This window comes from Cupressus sempervirens, chromosome 9 (genome assembly GCF_028749045.1).
Source record: "Cupressus sempervirens isolate cs-2001-9-10 chromosome 9, ASM2874904v1, whole genome shotgun sequence".
Taxonomy (NCBI): Eukaryota; Viridiplantae; Streptophyta; class Pinopsida; order Cupressales; family Cupressaceae; genus Cupressus; species Cupressus sempervirens.
In genome coordinates, this window is record NC_143126.1 from 695,329,413 (window position 1) to 695,337,741 (window position 8,329).

The window sequence follows — 8,329 nt, forward strand, 5'->3', positions numbered from 1 at the left end:
AATGCATTTCATGATAACATATATTCATAGGGGTTGTGAGTTTATGCACCCTAAAATGGTCACCTAGACTATGGGCCCCCATTATTCAATTTATCAATTTATCAAATTTCTTAAATCAATGGTGTGTAATATTTTATTAAATCAATTCAAATCAATTTCTTTGATCAAATTCAATTTGTTTTATTTCTAAGGTTGATCATTTTATCTTAAGTCTTATTTAATTAAAAGAACTTGCTCTCTTTTAATTAAATAAAATAAGTCCCCATTTAATTAAAAGAAAACCTCTCTTTTAATTAAATAGTTAATCCACATTTAATTAATTAAGAGGAAAACCTTTCTTTTAATTTAATTAAATATTTCCTATTTAATTAAAAGAACTTGGTCTCTTTTAATTAAATAAAATAAGTCCCCATTTAATTAAAAGAAAACCTCTCTTTTAATTAAATAGTTCATCCACATTTAATTAATTAAGAGAAAAACCTTTCTTTTAATTTAATTAAATATTTTCTATTTAATTAAAAAAACTTGCTCTCTTTTAATTAAATAAAATAAGTCTCCATTTAATTAAAAGAAAATCTCTCTTTTAATTAAATAATTCATCTACATTTAATTAATTAAGATAAAAACCCCTCTTTTAATTTGATTAAATATTTCTTATTTAATTAAAAGAATTTGCTCCCTTTTAATTAAATAAAATATCCCACTTAAATCTCTTTTTGATGAAAAAGGAGTTAAAACAAATAAAAAATTAAATAAATCTTTTATCTACACTTAATATGGGACTTATCTTCATCCTTTCTCCACTTTCTTCTCAACCACTCCACTTTTCTCATTGGTGGATCTTTAGTTCACATGGATCATTATTTCTCCACCCTTTATTAAATCTTTTTCCTCTCAATCTAGATCGTCCAATCTTCTTTATAAAGGAGAACCCTCTCCTCATTTTAGACACCCATTATTATGCTATTGTTATGTTGCAGTTTTGGAGAGAGATTTTTGAAGGAGGAGTTTTGAATATTAAAGTTTTTGTGAAAAACTTCTATCTTCTTGTCTCATTCTCTCTTGCATGCATGACTTCCATCATCATGATCCATATTTTGATTTTTATGTTAACTTAGATCTTGCATTAATAGATTAGATCTTGCTTTAATAGATTAGATCTGCATTGTTATTTCTTTTCATAGATTAGATTTCATTTCTTGCATTGTTTTGCATTGTTATCATTTAGATTAGTTTTTCATTTTCATTTGCATTCATATTAGATCATTGAATCTCTTTTTCGTGGTGTACTTGCATGGGCACAAACTAGGTTAGACTGAGGGCCTCCATTACAAACCCCTGCACCCCATGAATAGGGAGCTATGAGTCACCATTCGAGACCTCATTTTTGAGAAATCTTCAATATAATGACTCATAGAAGTGTGCCCACATTTTAGGCATACATTTTTGGTGCCCATCGTGGGGCAACCCACCTTTGCTTGCTGAATTTTATGCAGATCTGTTTATAGACTCAAGAAAAAAAAGAAAAAAAAAATTCTAGATTTGAAAGATTTGATCATATCTTTCAAACGGTTAAGTATTTTAATATAAATTCTTTTTTGCAAGGTTCTAATGTATCAGGGAAGCTTCGGACCAATTTTCAGATTTTTCTAAAATATTTTTGATTTTTTATGATTTTTCCTTGATTTTTCATAAAAAATCATTTTTGAGAGTAAATTAGCATATTTTTCAAAAAAAATTATATTTTTGGAAATCTCTCTAAATTTTAAACAATGTTGGTTCTTTGTGTTTCAATTTTAGAGGTCATATCAGGGGTCAATAATTCGAGACTCAAAGAAAGCCTAGATTTGAAAGATTTGATCATATCTTTCAACCGGCTAGGTATTTTGATCTAAATTTTTTTTTTGTAAGGTTTTGATTTATCAAAGAAGCTTTGGTCCAATTTTTAGATTTTTTTGAAATATTTTCGATATTTTATGATTTTTCATTAATTTTTCATGAAAAATATTTTTGGGAGTAAATTAACATATTTTTAAGAAAAATTTATAGTTTTGGAAAGATCTCAAAATTTTAAACAAAATTGGTTCTTTGTGTTTTGATTTTAGAGGTCATATTAGGGGTCAATAATTCGATTTGCAAAAACTGGTCTATTTTGACAAAATGACTCCCTAGAGCACAAATTAAAAGATCTTTTTAAATTTTTTACATTTTTGGAAAGCTCTCTGATTTTTGATAGGGGTTACTTTTCTGTATTTTGAGTTTTGGATCCGAATTCATATCATGTAGATCCAATCTTTATGACTAGGTCAAAAATCAATTGAAAAAATGGCATTTAATGAATAGCTTGCATTTAATTTTACAATGAATCAATGCATGATGTAAGCTTTCATTTGAGTTATTTGCTAATTATTATCACTCTTAAAAATAAAATTTTTAGATCTAACCCTAGTTTTGCATGAGTTGGACATATATTGCATATCTTGTGTTTGCTCATCTTGTTTGTTGCTTTGTTCGTTGCGAGCGAGCGATCAAGCGTAAACGAAAGGTACAAAAAAGAAAAGATGTGTTGTAAAGATTATCAATTATTTTGTTTGAACTCTAAAAAATTTAAGTTTTGGATTAAAATTAAACCTCTCGTGTGTTTGGCTTGAGTGTTTTACATGCTTTCATAAAACACATTTCAATTGATGCTCTTAATGGGAAATGAATGAACATAGATTTGCTTTCATACAAGTTTGTGTAAGTGAATGGTTGTGTTTAAACTTTAAGTAATTCTTGGTTCCAATATCAAATATCTCATTAAGTGATTGAGGGCATGGATTCATTCCTTGTTTACATAGGGAGTTGAATGCACCACTTTGTGGACTCACTCTATGTTTACTTGGAAAGTTAAATATTCCATTGTTCAACCTTTTTTCATTTGTGAGTAGTATTGATTAGTAGTCTTAGATTACTTGTGATTGATCTAGATTGCTATTTTGGGTTATTGAACTTGCTAATCTGTCGACCCCTCATTTCCGCCCTGTGGTTGCAAGATCAACACCACATTAAGGGGGAAGGGTCTATAGGAAATAAGTGTTAATTGCTCCACTAGGCAACCCTTTTGTGCTTTTTGGAACTCACTTGTTTTCTAAGGTGTGGACTCACTTTGAGTTGGTGTGAAGAGTTAAATGTTCCACTTTTGGACTCACTTTGAGTTGGTGTGAAGAGTTAAATGTTCCACTTTTGGACTCACTTTGAGTTTGTGTGAAGGGTTAAATGTTCCACTTTTGGACTCGCTTCACATTCTCTTGATGGGTTAAATGTTCCACTTTTGGATTCGCTTCACATTATCTTAAAGGGTTAAATGTTCCACTTTTGGAATCACTTTACATTTACTTGAAGAGTTAAGTGTTCCACCTTTAGTGCTCTGAATACTTTTGACAGTGAATTACTTAGTTTTTATTTTTAGGAGGCCTGCTTGGGGATTTCATCACCCCTTGGGACGACCTCAACTCTTGTGTTTTGTCGGAGTATAAATATCGAGAGGTGAATCCAAAGACACCTCTCTTGGGAATTGAGTTTGATATCACTCTTAGCTAAGCCTCAAAGAACTTTATACCTTTGAGAAGTGAAGGAGGAGATTTGGGTTACCGTCTCCCCCCAGCTTTGTGATTTTGAATTCTTCTCATCTACGAATTTGGGCTGCATGTACCTTGCGTATATTGAGGAATCCTTTTAGAAAGCCACATATATCCTTGTAAACAACTTGATAAGGTGTTGTTGTGTTCTAAGTGCCTGCTAAAACATTCTCAAGAACATACACAAGTAGAACCTTTAAGGAGTAGAAATACTAAGTCACTATAATTGTTCATGCGCAAGGTTGCTTTGCCCCTTGCTCATTGTTTGAAGACTGTTTGCTTGAAATCCCTGATTGCTATCTTGTGTGCTTGGTTCATGATAGAGAATCTATTGATACATCTAGTTGGATATTTAAAATGAACAAAATCTGAGTTCTTGAGCTGAGACTTTACAATCAAATAACTTTGTTATCCCATTATTTCTAGTCTCCCTAGGTTGATCCTATTTGGATTAGGCTACTTACCCCATTGTTAGAAGCCTTTTTGCACCTTAGGTTATTGTTCTTTGACCTTTTGAATTAGTAGTCATTGATTTCACAAGAGACCTTGTTTGGAGTTGGTGAGTTAGAAACCATCCTTGTTGAGAAAGATATACACTTGGATCCTTTGATATTACACTTGGAGAGTCTTAGTAATCTCTTGTCCATTCACTTTCATAAAAAAAAAAATCAATTTTAATTATTTATAATTTGGGTAAATCATCCTCCTGGTCCATATGTGCTAGGGTATTCACCCAAAGTTGTGAGCACCTCTGTGGCAGTGTTGGTTTATTCCTATTGCAAAATTCTATCTTACCACATCTCTTTTGGACAAGTTAGTGCTTTTACTATCCTAGTTTGGTACCAACGTTTCTTAGGGTTATCCTATCAATTAGTACCTTTTCTTTCATGCCGGTTACAACAAGATATCAAGTAGATCAAGGAAAGCAACCTCAAGTTGTCTTTAAACAATTACCCTTAGTTCAAACTCGTAGAAGACATAAGGGAAAGGAACCTGTATCTATTCAATCACCTGAGAGTATTCCAGAAGTTTTGTGTGACCCTAGTGGTGAATCTTATTGAGTTGAGTACACCCTTAGCATCACCTCATTCAGCTATGGATATGAGTTTTACAAGAGTGCCATACAAGAAGAATCAAATTAGTGAGTATAATGTTGACCTTTTGAGTGGTGATCCCACTCGTGGAAGTATACCAACTTCACCTCTTATTGAGGATAGGTATTTGGATGCACATCAAAGGGATGAGAAAGGAAGACATTATGCCTATCAAGAAGAGGAAGCCCAACATGATGATCAAATTGGTGAGCCTTCTAGTGCTCATGTGAATGCAACATTTACTGGTAATCGGTTTAGACAATCAAGACCATGTACACTGCTCATGACACCTCTAGGTTATGCAAGTGGAAGGCTCAAAGCAATTGATCGTGAAAGAAAAGCCCTTCTAGAAGAAAAAGCTAAAAAAGAAGAACAATTTCAATGCCTAGAGGAAAAAAAGGCAAGTTATTTTTGAGATGGAAAGAAAATTTCCTCAAGAAGAACAAGACTTTTTCAAGACTTCACAACTTGACAATCAATTCAACAATGTGCACATTGGTGGTGGAAACAACTCTCCCCCATCTACCCCTCCCAAGACTCCACAAAGTGGGAGATATTCAAGAACATCTTCACAATCTCCTACTCCTAGAGGAAGGCAAGCTTCAAGACATGATTATTATAGGAGACCAACATCTCCTAGAGTTTCAAGAAAACCTTCATAACAAGCTCATCATGGTTCTCAATATGGAGGTGGTAGCTCCAAATTTGAATATAATTCTGATGATTTCATGGCTATACCACAAGATCCACATTTTCAGCAACGTATGGAAGCATATATGGACCAAAATAGAGATGCATGCTTTCAACGTTTAATCAACAAGGGTGCTAAGGTCCCTTACAACTTTGATGTGGATAAAAAGATTCAAAAGCATGATCCTTCCATGAAAGAAGAAATTTATGAATTGAAGAAACAAATGAAGCAAATATCGGCACCCAAGAGTTCTTTTTCATTTGATTCAATTTGTCCAAATCCTTTTGATAAGAGTGTTGACATGAAAGATTTTCCTAGAAAAGTTGAGATCCCCCAATATGATAAATATGATGGAAATGGGGATCCAAATGATCATGTGTGTCAGTTCTATACTATGAGTTTTGAGTTTCATCATGAGGACTCATATCTTATGAGATTATTTCCAAGGAGTCTTAAGGCTCAAGCCATGGAATGGTTTACCAATATAACTCCTCCTGTTAAGACATTCCCTGAGTTAATTCAAAGATTTGTTCAACACTTCTCATACAATCTTTCATGATCTGTCTCACTATTGGACTTATGTCACACAAAGTAAAATCAAGGAGAACCCTTTGTTACTTTCTTGCAAAGATAGAGACAACAATGCTCTTGTTATTCTAGGACTATTCTTGAGAAAGAAAAGATTGAAATCCTCATTAGTAATATGGTTCCTGAGATGAAGTATGAAGTTAAGAAGATGGTTTTTGAATCCTTTGATACCATGATTGAAGTTGCATTTAGAATTGAGGATGTTTTGAGAGAGCAAAGTATTTTGACAAAAAATGGAAACAACAACAATAATGGTCATAATAACAACAACAACAAGGATAAAGGAAAGAACATAAATTGGAATAAGAAAAAACAAGTGGTCAATGATGGAGTTGTGGATTTCTCAAACCCTAAAGACCAAGCCGTTCTCCATTTGGCTAGTGCTAATCAACAGAGTAACAAACCAAGATATCAAGAAACGTCTAAAGGAGAGAAACGTAACTTTACACAATTAGGTGAGACATATGAAGAGATATTCACAAAGCTCCTTGCACATGATCTTGTGCACCCTTATGATGCTGCAAAGTTCTACATACTTGAAGTTAAGCCATGGTGGTGGGATGAGAAGGCTTATTGCAAGCTTCACAATGGCATTGGACACAATATCAAAAAATGTGGGAGATTCAAGCATATTGTTCAAGCTCTAATTGAGAATGGAAAACTTAAAATAGATGGACTAAATACCAATGCTGATCACACAGCATTGAAAGAGCCTTTGCCCAAGTATGAGAAAGGGGAAGCTTCCCAACCTAAGAATGGTAGGGATGCAATCAATTATACTTATACAAATGCAGAAAATGTTGTCAATATGCTTGAGGTTGTAGAAGAAAGTGTCAACATGATGGAAGATAAAGATCCCAATGGTTATAATTTAAATTTGAACTCTCCTACCTTTGGCGAAAAACCTATTTTGGTGCTAAGGGGTGCTCACTCTAGAGAGTCATCTCAAGGTCCCCTTCTCATTAGAGGACCCAATTCAAACCAGTCAAGTAAACCTAAGCAAATGTCTTCCCAAAGTCTCAATGTTGTTATGCGAAGTCAAGGTCCCCTTGTTATCATAGGACCTAGTTCAAACCAACCAAGTAAGCCAAAACAAGTGCAATACAAGAATGTTCCTTCAAAACCAGTGGTTAATCCCAAGTCAAATTATAATCTTGTTGATCAATTGCAAAGAACTCCTGCTTAGATTTCAATCTTTGAGCTTTTAGAGCTATCTCCGAGATGCAAGAAGGTCCTTGAGGATGCTTTGCGCATGGCGAACATCCCCAATAATTTATACGTTGATCAATTCTAGAACATGGTTAATCATATTGCAAGCCCTCATTATCTTTCCTTTTCAGAGGAAGATGATAAATCTTTGAGCCATCCACACAATCTTTCCCTTCATATTGAGGTTATGATACATAGGACCCGTGTTAGGCGTGTATTGATAGATGGGGGTGTTGGGCTTAATATTTGTTCTTTGAGTCTTTTAAAGACATTGGGTTATTCTGAACATGTTATTGATAGCAAAAGAAAGATTACTATCAAAGCTTATGATGAGGCAGAGAGAAGTTCAAACAGGTTGGTTGTCCTTCCTGTTAGGATTGGCCCTGTGGAAAAAGATTTTTTATTCCAAATAGTTGATGTTGGACCCCTTGTATACAACATTCTCCTTGGTAGACCATGGATTCATGATATGCAAGCAGTACCATCTACTTATCATCAGTGTGTTAATTTTCCTTACAATGGAATAGAGATATGTATTCCTAGGGATAACACTTTGTTTATCAACTCAATTTCAGCAAGTGCTCATGTTCCCCTTAATAGACAAGCAGATGATTTTAATGCAGTTTTAGCTGATTAGAAGAACAAGTTTAAGTCCATAGACCTTGGCATGGGGGGATATCAACTTAACTCCCTCGCTACATTACTAGTTTCACCTAGGTCTTATGGTAAACCTTCACAAGAGATGAAACCTTCCTCTTCAGCTATGACATTATTTGACACATTTGTATAGTCCTCGGCGCCTATTCAAGATGAGAAAGAAGATGTAGTTGTTAAAGATTGGATTTATAGAGAAGAGAAGTATATGCACAATGAAGATTTCACTCCTTCACCTAATGCTTATGGAAGAGGGTATTCTTTTGTTAAGAAAATGGGTTATCCTAGACATGGTCCTCTTAGTAATAGATTGGATGCTAGAGCTGAACCCCTTGATCATCAACTTTTTGGATGCAAGTCTAAGAAGTCAATCAGCCTAGGGTATGTGGATCACAATAAGAATGTTGCTTCTATCCTTGATAAGTTAGATAGTGAAGAAGAACAAGAATACATACCTAATTCAGAAAACCAAC